Source organism: Plecotus auritus, assembly GCF_963455305.1.
Source record: "Plecotus auritus genome assembly, chromosome: 1".
In the NCBI taxonomy this organism is placed as follows: Eukaryota; Metazoa; Chordata; class Mammalia; order Chiroptera; family Vespertilionidae; genus Plecotus; species Plecotus auritus.
In genome coordinates, this window is record NC_137770.1 from 107,712,769 (window position 1) to 107,725,972 (window position 13,204).

Below are 13,204 nucleotides of genomic sequence, written 5' to 3' on the forward strand. Positions count from 1 at the left end.
GCAGCTGATCGATGTTTCTCTCTCATCGATGTTTCTAACTCTCTATCCCTCTCTCTTCCTCTCTGTAAAAAATCAATAAAAATATATTTAAAAAAAAAAAAAAAAAAAAAAAAAAAAAAAAAAAAAGAAAACACATTGCTTAAATCCATGATTTGGTATATCCTTTTGAATGGGAGGGGTAAAGGAAATAAAAACACCTAGCCCAGTGGTCGGCAAACTGCGGCTTGCAAGCCACATGCGGATCTTTGGCCCTTGAGTGTGGCTCTTCCACAAAATACCACGGCCTGGGTGAGTCTATTTTGAAGAAGTGGCGTTAGAAGAAGTTTAAGTTTAAAAAATTTGGCTCTCAAAAGAAATTTCAATCGTTGTACTGTTGATATTTGGCTCTGTTGACTAATGAGTTTGCCAACCACTGACCTGGCCCAAAACCTTGCATTTGGTAGGTGGTCAGTAAATGATAAAGTTTACGTTTTGTGGAGCTTTTTCAAATCTTAGTAAAAAAGTAATTTGTTATAAAGTAGTAGAAATAGACCTTTACAGCTTTATACAGGTAGGAGATGAAAATATACCTCTCTTAGTTTGGTTTCCTCTAGAAGCTGACCTTGAGGCAAGGATTAAAGTGCAAGAAGTTTATTTTGGAGGTGATGGGAGTGAGGAAATGAGAGAGGGAAGAAGGCAATCAATAAAGAGTGCTTAATTGAGTCACTGTGAGCAGTTGGAGGTTAATCCCACTAGGGAAATTCTGGGAGATAACCTCTCCTATTTTCAAATAAAATTGAGCAGCCCTAAGCTCAAATACAGACTTGACTTTGTGGGATTTTCAAAATATACAGGATGTCCCCAAAAAATGGATACACAATTTAGCATCTGATAGCTCAATTTTGAAAATGAAATTTTAATAAACACTGCCTTTATAATTATTCAAAGTGTGTGAATACATTTTGGGGGCACCCTATATATGTGCAGGATGGACCTGACCATCATAATCATTTTCCTAAAGATTTTGGATGAGTCCTTCAGCTCCACAGTAACAGGTGCCTATCACCCATTTAGCTGAGCATGTGAAAATTTAGATGGTTTGCAGTGTACACATGTACTGCCAACTCAAACTAATAATCCTGTATAATAAAAGGCTAATATGCAAATCAACCAAACAGTGGAACAACCAGTCGCTATGACGCACACTGATCACCAGGGGGCAGACGCTCAATGCAGGAGCTGCCCCCTGGTGGTCAGTGTGCTCCCACAGGGGGAGTGCCACTCAACCAGAAGACTGAGCTGGACTCATGGCTGGCAAGTGCAGCAGCCTCCGTAGCAGAGCTAAGGATGTCTGACTGCTGGCTTGGGCTCGCTCCACCGAGGACTCCCGAGGGCTCACGGACTGCAAGAAGGCACAGGCGAGGCTGAGGGACCCCAGCCATATGCATGTTGGGGGCAACCAGGCCAGCAGGGGAGGGCCATTAGGGGCGATCAGGCAGGCGGGCAGAGGTGGTTAGGGACGATCAGGCGGGCAGGGGAGCAGTTAGGGGCATTAGGCAGGCAGGCAGGTGAGTGGTTAGGAGCCAGTGGTCCTGGATTGGAGAGGGTACAGGCTGGGCTGAGGGACCTCCCCCCCACACCCCGTGCACGAATTTCATGCACCAGGCCGCTAGTTGTGTATAATATTGATTTGAGGAATCAATCCTACAATTTTTCTCTGTTCCATACTTAGGAAGAAACTTTTATTTTAATGTGGTCAGAATTATGTTAAAACTATTAGAATATTAGAATGCTACATCTTTATTGTTACATAAAATAGATCCTTGTCATTTCCAAGTATTAATCCAAATGTGATTATATGACTATAAATCTATACGTCAGATCAACTACAAATCAGCTATCTGCTAATAGAGACTATCCAACTAGCTAAGAACCAAGAAGTAAGAAAAAGAAAAAAAACACAGAGTTGGTGCTCAGATGAAATAGAGTTCAAGCACAAAACTTTCAGTCAATTTGAAGTTCTGATGAGTTCATTCTGGTTATTCTCCATTTGCCCAACTGACCCAGATCCAATTCTCTACCCTTCTCTCTTGTCCCATCCCTTGGAAATTGCATCAAAACCAGACTCCCTTGCCACGTGGCTTTTGGTTGTGAGGCACTGACATAAGGCAGGGTAAAAGAGAAAGTCAGGGTATTTATTTCCCTCCACTCCCTGCCTTCCCAAGATTCTGGTGGAAAGGTAGTTACTCACCTCCACAAATGCAGTTCTCTTTAACAGCTCTTTCATGGTTCCTGCTCCCTCCAGGCTCTGGAACATTTGGTCTTTAATCATCTACCTAGAGGCCTGGGAGTGGGAATGGCTCCTGACTATACTCATCCCTGAGTGCCCACCACCCACTTACTGGTTCCCGTAGCCCTGTCCACATACCTGTGAATAGTTCAGTGGTTAAATCTGCTTCCATTAAATTTCCCTAAGTTTACCATCTATACTAATAAAAGCCTAGGTGGCCCTCGTGCCCTCATGTCATCACAAGATGGCTGCCCCCATGTCATCACAAGATGGCCGGCAGGGGAGGGCAGTTGTGGGTGATCAGGCCGGCAGGGGAGGGCAGTTGGGGGTGACCAGGCCTGCAGCGGAGGGCAATTGGGGGTGACCAGGCTGGCAGGGGAGGGCAGTTGGAGGCAAACAGGCCAGCAGGGGAGGGCAGTTGGGGACGACTGGGCCAGCAGGGGAGGGCAGTTGGGGGGGACCAGGCCTGCATGGGAGAGCAGTTGGGGGGGACTAGGCCGGCAGGGGAGGGCAGTTGGGAGCAACCAGGCTGGCGGGGGAGGGCAATTGGGGGTGATCGGGCCTGAAGGGGAGGGCATTTGGGGGTGATCAGGCCAGCAGGGGAGCAGTTAAGTGTCAATCAGGCCGGCAGGGGAGCAGTTAGGGGGCGATCAGGCTGGCAGGCAGAAGCAGTTAGGGGCAATCAGGCAGGCAGGCAGGCGAGAGGTTAGGAGCCAGCAGTCCCAGATTGTGAGAGGGATGTCCCTGCGGATCAGGCCTAAACTGGCAGTCGGACATCTCCCAAAGGGTCCCAGATTGGAGAGGGTGCAGGCTGAGTTGAGGGACACCCTCCAGTGCACAAATTTCATGCACTGGGCATCTAGTTTACTGATAATGACCCTGACTAATACATCAGTGGTTAACTGTTTTCCTAATAAGGAATAGTTTAAAAATATTTACAGGTCTTTGATCATTTTTTTAAATCATTGTTTTTCATCCTCACCTGAGGACATAATAATTTATTTATTTATTTATTTATTTATTTATTTATTTATTTATTTATTTAAGAAAGAGAGAAACATTGATTGGTTGCCTCCGGCATGGGCCCTGACCAAGGATCAAACCAGCAACCTGGGCATGTGTCCTCATGGGGGATTGAACCTGAAACACTCTGGTGTACAGGACGACATTCCAACCAACTGAACCACCTGGCCATGGCTGATCATTTTTTACTACTTGAGATGAGAGAGATTCCAAGGAACACCTCAACAAAAGAAAAATAATCAACAACTGGAGGGGAAGTAAAATGAAAGAAGAAAAACGCTATATAAAAAGCAGCAACAAATGCTTGAGCTCAGTTATGAAAACATAGTAAAGTCATTTCAGGAATCCTCAAGGTCATAGAACTTTTTATGATGTTCATTTTGATGACTCTAAGTCACCTTGGTAGTTGAAGCTTCACTTAATCCTCCTGATCTTGTAAACCTCCCCAAAGTGAGATTTTTAAATAAAAACATAGTTTCACTAGGAACCTCTGCTGCTGCCTCTCAGCTCTCAGTTATGCTTCTAATCACTAAAGATAAAGAGGGACAGAACACCTTCCTACCAGATATGAACAGTCTAGAGGCAAGTTCCTACATGTTTGCATAAATACTGGCACAGGTAAAACTAGCCATTAACCACAAGATGCCAGCTAATGCTTAAAGTATTCAGCTTTGTTTCCACAAATTTGAATTTCTGTTAAGAAAATTTATCAAATTTTTCATTGTTATTTCTACTTCAATATTATTTAGTTTCTAAAAATACAATAAACAACATCATGTCAGTCACCATTCACAAGAAGAAATAAATTCTAAGTAAAAAGATAAATTGTATATTAACATGGCAATCTAGTTAAGAAAGACATTACCAGTTCTTTAGATCATCTTTGCTAGTTATTAAAGATTTCAAGGATTAAAATAATTGAGATTATAGAAAGGAAAGAATTTCAACGTTCAGGGAACACTGTACTAAAGCTGCCGATATTATCATTTTGGCTTTTAGGTAATTGTCAGGACAACCATAATGTAATCCTTTATTAGTTTCTTGGAACACCACTCCAGGAAGCAAAGAGAATGATTTCATCAGGTGGCATGCTCCTGTTGTGAGTCAGGAAAATACCAATGCGCTCATTCAGCCTTGTAGAGGCATCATTATATGAGATTTAAAATGCCGCCACTATGTGATCTGTGACAATTTCCACAAGAGCAAGCTGGTGACTTCATTATATATTCCTGTAGGTCTAATTTAATTATTCTCATAATAGACTGTGAAATAGATTTTTACTTTGTGCTATTTATTTCTCTTCTTTTTGTCTTTTAGGAAATTTACAACATATTCTTTATTTTCATCTTTTGGATGCAAAGTCAATGAGAAAGTAAAATACGCCTTTTTGCTGCCTTACCAGTGTTGTTTGAAATCGAGAGAAGAAATTGAAATTAATGGCTGAAACAAGGTAATTTTTGTCTTCATTTCCTCGTATAATATCACACAGAATCTAAAATTGTCATGACTACCAAATTCAAATCCAGAGTTGTGGTTTAAGCTCCTCTGCTTTGCATATTGTGTAAAATCAGAATGAGCTATCTAATCATCTGATACACAGAGTATCCACAGTGTGCTAAGTTCAAAGATTATTTTAATAAAATGAATAAAAATATGCAAGTAATATGGCTACTTTGAAAACTTACCAGAAAAGTTCTTACCATGTAGTAGAACTTTCTTGCCATTTTTTTTGTTTAACTTTTATTTCATGTAGTGTGTGTGTGTGTGTGTGTGTGTGTGTGTGTGTGTAGAATGGAAGAGAATTTTGTCTATCTAAATATATATCCTACTTAGTTTGGGGAGAAATACACTGAGTGGCCAGATTATTATGATCTCTGAATGCATAATAATCTGGCCACTCAGAGTACTTCTCTTGAGTACCTCATTTATTTGATATCAAAAATACTATAAATCGTGCACCTGATAAGTTTTCCCCTTTGCACTGGCTGATAGAAAGCTAAGGGCAAATAGGTGGTTGATCTCCAGCAAAAGTCTAGAATACTTTTGGTACCCATGTGAGATGCAAATACACTGAGTGGCCAGATCATTATGCGTTCAGAGATCATAATAATCTGGCCACTCAGTGTTTATGAAAGAAAGAAAAAGTTCTCTAATAGTTTAAAAAATGGGGGGAAGAAGAAAAACTCTCTCCCCTTGATTTGGCAAAGTTAGTCTCAGTTTCACTAGTACCACTTATAATTTCATGTTTGAACTCTTGAACATTTGAAAGTATCTACTAATTAGTATCTACAATTTCTAATAGCTTCACACACACACACAAAACAACTTCTTTATTGCAGTCTACTGTATTTCTGCAGACTTTACACACTTTTTCTTAGCGGAGAAGAAGGGTGTGTCCTCTAAAATCACAAAGATTCCAGAGCCCTAGTGGCTAACAAATTTATTTATTCTCATATTAATCAATCTGTTGAAACAAGATTGCACACTCTCTGTCAAACTGGTTCCACTTCATTTCGGTGACCTTCGTTCTCCTATGTGTTTGCAGCCCTACTTGCCTGATAGAGAAAGGTATTGCAAGTGGAATAAGCCTTCAATTTGATTAAAACCTGCTCTTTGCTGCTTATTTCTTTTTTTTTTTTTAAGACCCCAAATAGCCTCGGCAATCTTTTTTTTTAAATATACTTTATTGAGTTTTTTTACAGAGAGGAAGGGAGAGGGATAGAGAGTTAGAAATATCAATGAGAGAGAAGCATCCATCAGCTGCCTTCTGCACACCCCCTACTGGGTTTGTGCCCACAACCAAGGTACATGTCCTTGGCCAGAATCGAACCTGGGACCCTTCAGTCCACAGGCCAATGCTCTATCCACTGAGCCAAACCAGTTAGGGTTGATGCTTATTTCTTAACCTTTTAGACATATAATGTTTTATGTTTAAATAAGATCACAGTCTATTATCAGAAAACTTTATGTACATATTTTAGCCTATTTAGCATAATTATTTTTACTATGAACAAAATTTTAACTCATAGAATGAAGGGGGCATTGGAAACAGTTTCTATTAAAGATGATAAGGAAATAAAATTGAATTCTTTTTTTTTTTTAAATATATTTTATTGATATTTTACAGAGAGGAAGGGAGAGGGATAGAGAGCTAGAAACATCGATGAGAGAGAAACATCGATCAGCTGCCTCCTGCACACCTCCCACTGGGGATGTGCCCGCAACCAATGCACGTGCCCTTGACCGGAATCGAACCCGGGACCCTTCAGTCCGCAGGCCAACGCTCTATCCACTGAGCCAAACCGGTTTTGGCTGAATTCTTTACTTCAAAGTGCTTAGTAACTTTCTACCCACTGAATGGGAGGAGAGAAGTAGCAGAAAGATTTCTTGAGGGAATTCAGGACTCCCACACTAGCATTTTTGCTTTGTCATTAATTAGTAATATAATGTTGTACAAATGTCATCTTAGATGATACCTCTCATAGCCTCAGTTTCTTCCTCTGTCAAATGAGTTGGCTTGGATGATTCTAAAATCCTATTCATTCCCATTATTCCTTGATTCTCTTTATGACCTCAAGATATTTGGCTTATTTTATAATAACATTTACTACAATATAATCATAGTTAATGCTCTTCCTTTCAATCTCAAAATATTTTTTATTATGTAATCTTTAAAATACCCATTGGATAACAAGTGGGACTATTATAATGCCTGTTTTTCAAATAGGGATCTATAGGGAGGTTCCTTATTTGGCCAAATGGAACAAGGCAGAGAGTCATTATTAGCCAGTGCCATTGCCAGTTATTTGAGCCAGAATCTGGATAGTCACCAGCACCATGTGAAGACAGTTCAGCTCATCCACCAGGGAGATTGTATTTAAGCCCCTTCTGATACTTGCTCTAATTGTATCCATAAGAAAAATTAGACACGTAAGTGTCAGCCTTTCAAGAAGCAGCTACAGAATAAAGGATGACACTCCAAGTTAAATTAAAACACATCTAATTGAATCATTTTAAAAGATGACCCTGAAGTGGCAACATTTTGTGGAACTACCTTGGCTTCAGAGTGGCTCATGCTGAAATGTATTCCTGATATTATATCACATACTAGAGGCCCAGTGCACGAAATTCATGCACTGGAGGTGCGGGTTGGGGTGTCCCTCAGCCTGGCCTGAGCCCTCTGGCCTGAGCCCTCTGCCAGTCCGGAACCCCTCGCTCCTTACTGCCCACCTGCAGCAGAGGTGGTGGGAGAGACTCCTACCACCACCGCTGCACTCGCCAGCTGTAAGCCTAGCTTCTGGCTGAGCGGCTCTCTCCCTGCGGGAGCGCACTGACCACCAGGGGGCAGCTCTGTGTCAAGCGTCTGCCCCCTGGTGGTCAGTGCACGTCATAGCGACTGGTCTTTCTGCTGTTTGGTCGATTTGCATATTAGGGTTTTATTATATAGGATTGTGTTGTTTGAAAAATAGTCAAAACATATGGAATGCAGTATTAAAATGAATACTGGGTTGAGAAGAGGAATAGCATGCCATTTTACATGTTAACACTTTTATTTCACTTGTTCACCAGAGAGAAATATATCACTTAGTTTTCCTACTCTTGCTGGTGGCCCCTTCATGTTGCTGTTCAAATGTTCTCTAGAATGACTTAAAGGAGAGGAATCCCACAGCATTGCATACAGAGGCCTTTCTCTGGGCCGTGCTTGTTAGTCTTCTTAGTAAATAGTGATAACGAAGACCCTAAGATATGAACAAATGACATAAGTAAACAATTCACAACAAAGGAAATTCAGCTGTTCAACAAAAGTTCCATTTCACTAGTAATCAAATATATGCAAATTTAAACACTAATGAGAGACCATTTAGCAAAGTGTATGCTTGTTTTTTAATCCTCACCCAAAGATATTTTTCCCATTGATTTTTTTTTTTCTTTTTAGAGAGAGAGTGGATGGGACAGAGGAGGGCAGGAGGGAGAGAGAGAGAGAAGAAGAGAGAGAGAGGAACATCAATGAGAGACACACATAGATTGGTTGCCACCCACACTTGGCCAGACCAGGGGTGGAGCCTGCAACCGAGGTAAGTGCCCTTGACCAGGAATTAAACCCCACACCCTTCAGTCCGAGGGCCAGGCCAAAGCTCTAACCACTGAGACAAACTGGCCAGGGTTATTTGTTTTTAATAATAATACTCAGAAATGGCATCAGTGTAAAAGCTTTTTTCTTAAATGTTGCTTGTAGCACTGTAAACCCATTCAGCTCTGTTAAAAAAGAAAATTGGCAGTAATACAAATCAAAATTAAAGCATTCAAATATTTTATACTTTTTGAACTAGTAATTTCACTCTTGGGAATTTATTCTAAGACAGTCTAAATATGGAAAATATTTTGTGTACACCAATGTGTTTATCTCAGGGATATTTTAATACCAAAAAGTAGAAACTGAATAAATATCCAACATAATGTTAAAGTGTGGCTCATTCTTACCAAAATATTGTGAAGCAATTAAAATTATATTCTAAGTGTTTCTGATTACAAAGGAAAATATGTAAGTTATCACGTGATGTGAGAAATCAGGTTATAAAAACCACGAAAACATTTTTTAAGATAAAAACTCATGAAAAAACTTAGGAATAAAGTACACTAAAATGTTAATAGTTGTCTTCAGATTGGTAATGCTTTACTCTTCTGTATTCTCAATGTTTCTATATTGATCACTTAAGACTTTTATAATAAAGAAAAAATGTAAAAAATTAAGCAGATACACCTCGTCCCAGGCCAGGCAGGAAATAAAATTAAATTGGAGAGCATTCACCTGGAATTACCAACTGAGGTCCAGCTGAGGAGACATATCAAGGAAGGACAGAAAACACCTGGTGATTAGGTCCCAAGGGGAGCTGACCCAGCTCCCAGGGGCAGCAGGCCAGCAGGCTGAGGGAGAGGAGAGAGTGCTGGGCTACAGGAGGGTCTGTTTTCTCAAAAGATAGAGGTCCAGAGCCCAGGGGGTCTCCACAGCCCGGAGCACCAGAGCCGAGAGACCCACGGCCCACATAGCATCCAGCAGTGAAAGGTGGCAGGACTGCTGGCCGCGGTTAAGTCTGGAGCCCTCAGATTAGAGCTAGTAGAAGCCAAAGCCATAGTTTCAGGTTTTTTGTTTTTGTTTTAAACCCAGAGCCCAGGAGTTTTCATTTGCAGCTACTCACCCAGGGCTTTGGTGCAAAGAGGGAGATGTGGACTCCAGGTGCCTAAGGAGAGGCTGGGGTAGAAAGCATTGCAGGGAGACTTGAAAAAACAATAGCCATGAACATTTAGTTCTAGGCCCCCAAACCAAAATGGCCATTTTTCCTGAAGGAAGCTAGCTACTGCCAGTAGCCAGAGGGTAGAAGAAAAAAATGAAAGAAACCCTGCCTTAGGTGATACAGCCTGCCCAGCCCCAGGAACCCGGCATGCCACACCCTATGTTTTGAGCTTTTTAGAGGAAACAAAAGCAGAGCCAATCTTATGGGTTTGAACAGTCTCAAGGAATCCACAGTGACTGGATTGGGGGAGGAGTGGTCCACCCCATTATCCTGGGAACCAGACTGATTATTTCCCTGCATGAGAGAACTGATAAAAACTCCAAGTTTCCAGCCAACCACGTTGGTCTCTGTACAAGTATTTCTGTCCAGCCAAGGGCAGAGTAATATTTTGGGCCACTCACAGAGGAGTAGCTCTGGGAAAGGGAAACACACCAACCACATTCCCTGAAAGCTAAACAGCACCTCCCTGGCCTAAAGCCCTTTCAGTAACAGACTTTTAAGTGATTAAGATTGACAGCTGGCTAGCAGGCAAAGGCAGGCAAAGGCTGAGTCCAGGATCCAGGGGAAGTTTGCTGACCCAGCCCGGGGCTCTGTACTGCTCACAAACCTACCATAAAGGGCAGATTGGCCCTCCTGCTTGCAGCCAAGGTCTTTGGAGACAGACACAAACGGTGGATTGGTGGATTGCTTGAAACATCAAGCTGGTTACTAAAAGCCAAATGACAGTGCCTGACAGTGGTTAGCACCTAAGTACCTAATACCGTGTTTCCCCGAAAATAAGACATCCTCCGAAAATAAGACCCACTTACAGGTTTCCTTCTGAGTGAAATATAAGGCATCCCCCGAAAATAAGGCCCCCAGGATCTGTCTCAGAATGAAAATTAATTTACCGTAAACTGGTCGCTAGGGCCGCCCCGACTGGCGTCTAGCAACCAGTGACGTTACGCGGAGTCCTGACGTCACTGCTGTGTGGAGGCGGAGCAGAGGTCAGAGTGAGCGGTGAGCGTGGGGCAGGAGAGAGGAGGAGACTTTCGCAGATGCGTGTAGAAGAACAGGAGGATTAGAGCGGACGGGACGCGGCGAAGGTGGTGAGTGCTGGTCTGTCTCTGGTGACACTACCTGATGCTCACAGCCGCCTTCATGATGACTGAAGGTTCTCAGTCAGTGGCAGACCCTGCTCCAGCCCAGATCCAGGCCCCAGCAAGCCCAGTGACAGCCCCCAGGCAGGCCCCAGGGGGTAAATGTCTGATAAAGGGGTAGGGGGGATGTCTGGTGAAGGTGTTCAGTGGCACAGGGGTGGGGGGAGGGGGATCACTTAAAATGACACAGGAGGATCAGAGGGGGCAATCAAAATGACACAGGAGGATCAAAAGGGGTTACTAAAATGGTAATCCCCCCTCTGATTCTCCTGTGCCATTTTGATTCCCCCTTCTGATCCCCCCTGTGTCATTTTGAGTGATCCCCCTCCCCCGACCTTGATACCCCAATTCCTTTTTTTTTTACCCCTAGAAATGAGCGCAAAAAGAAAAAGCTACTCCGTGGAGTACAAGAAAGGAATCGTGGAAGACTCTTGGGGCCAAAATCTTACTGCTTTCTGCAAAGAGAAGATTTTGAGTATCCAATTGGTCCGAAAATGGCGAGCAGAGTATGGTAACCTCATTGAACAAGTGGACAAGGGAAATGCTAAAAAGCGCAAGTGTGGATCAGGTCGGCAACCATTATTTTCCGAGCGGGAAGACCTGATCTGTGAATGGGTTGTTGACAGGAGAGCAAAGGCTTTGGTTGTGAATAGGGCTCAGATTCAAGAATTTGCCCTTGCAATGGCACCACAGTTTGACATAGCCCCCAAAGACTTCAAAGCATCACAACACTGGCTGGATAATTTCCTTCAGCGAAGTGAACTGTCTTTAAGAAGATCTACAACATTGTTTAGGTTGGAAGATACTCAAGTTATTAAGCGAGCACTTGCATTCAAGTCCTTTATTGATGATGCTGACTTCTCTAAATACAATCTTTCCAATATGATTGCTATGGATGAAACTGCAGTGTTTATGGGCCAGTCATCTCAAACAACAATTGAACAGCGGGGTGCCTCCTTAGCATACATTCCCTCCACTGCTTACGAAAGTGCACGTGTTTCCTGTATTTTGGCAATTCGTCTGGATGGCACTAAAATCCCACCTTTAATCATTTCTAAGGGCAAGAAGGAAAAGACTGAACGTGTTTTGGGCGTTTTTATTCTTGAAACTGAAAAAGCCTGGGCCACACAAGCAGTTATAAGGAAGTGGGTCGATTTAATGCTGCCGCTTGTTATGCCAGGGAGCCAAAGAGGTCTGCTAGTCTGGGATGCAGCCAGCACTCCACCACACTAAGGACATGAAGACATTTCTTCATGAAAGAAAAATAGATCAGATAATGATTCCCACAGGAATGACGGCCTATCTCCAGACTCTTGATATTGCAATAAACAAGCCATTCAAAGACAATTTGCACATGGAAATTAATGACTACATTGAAAATAGAATGGAGAGAAATCAGCGTGGAAACTTTGTGAAACCTAAACTGCAAGAAGTTGTGACTTGGGTGAAGAATTCATGGGAGAAAATCACTGACAGTTGCATTGCAAATGCACTGCGAGCAGGCTACCTTGACAAGAAGTACTCATTTAAAGACAGTGCTATTGCTAAACATGAGAGATTTGGTCCACTGATTCTGAAAGAAATGGAGTCATAAGAAATTCACCAGGAAATTCAGGAATTGGATTGTTATGATGATGTTCCAGAAGATGATGACATGATTGTCATTGAATAAATGAGTAAATTCTTGATACTGTAGGATTCAGTTTGTCTGGTTTGTGTTGACAACTACCATACTACCGTACCGTATACAGGTAATAAATTTCCTTTATTTTCATTTAACAATAAATGTGTACCATATTCTTCTTCATGGAAAAATAAGACATCCCCTGAAAATAAGACCTAGCGTGTCTTTGGGGGCAAATATTAATATAAGACACTGTCTTATTTTCGGGAAAGCACGGTAGAAAGCCCAGAATTGGCGGACACACAGAAGAGTGGGATCCAAAGTGAACTCCCACTAAACTTGGCTAAAATGAACTGCATTTTCCTGCCTTTTGCCTTCTCATTTTTTAAATTTTTCTTTCATTCTTTTTTCCTCTTTTACATTTTTCTTATTGTTAACGTAAAAAAAAATTGAAACCAGTAAAGAATTTTTGTGAGTTTATTTGAGCCAAACTCAAAATAAACCGGGACATATGCTGGGAAGCAGAACCTCAACAAATTGAGATAATGCTCCAAAGAATGGAGGGTTACATCTGTATTTATACATTGCAATCAAAGTAAAGGGATATAGGTGGGTTACATGAAATCCACTGGTGATAGATTAAGGAGGTGGGATAAAGCAAAGTGGGGAAACCTCTGGGATAGGATAAAAAGTGAAATGATGGACATGTGCTTCTTTTACATAGATGGATACAGGATACCTTAACGTAATTAACAGTTGACAATTAACTTGATAACAATAACACTGAGGGAATGTCCCAGTGCTATCTGTTGTGCCCTGAGGGGTCTGGGATAAAAAGGAAGTTACAAGTTACCCA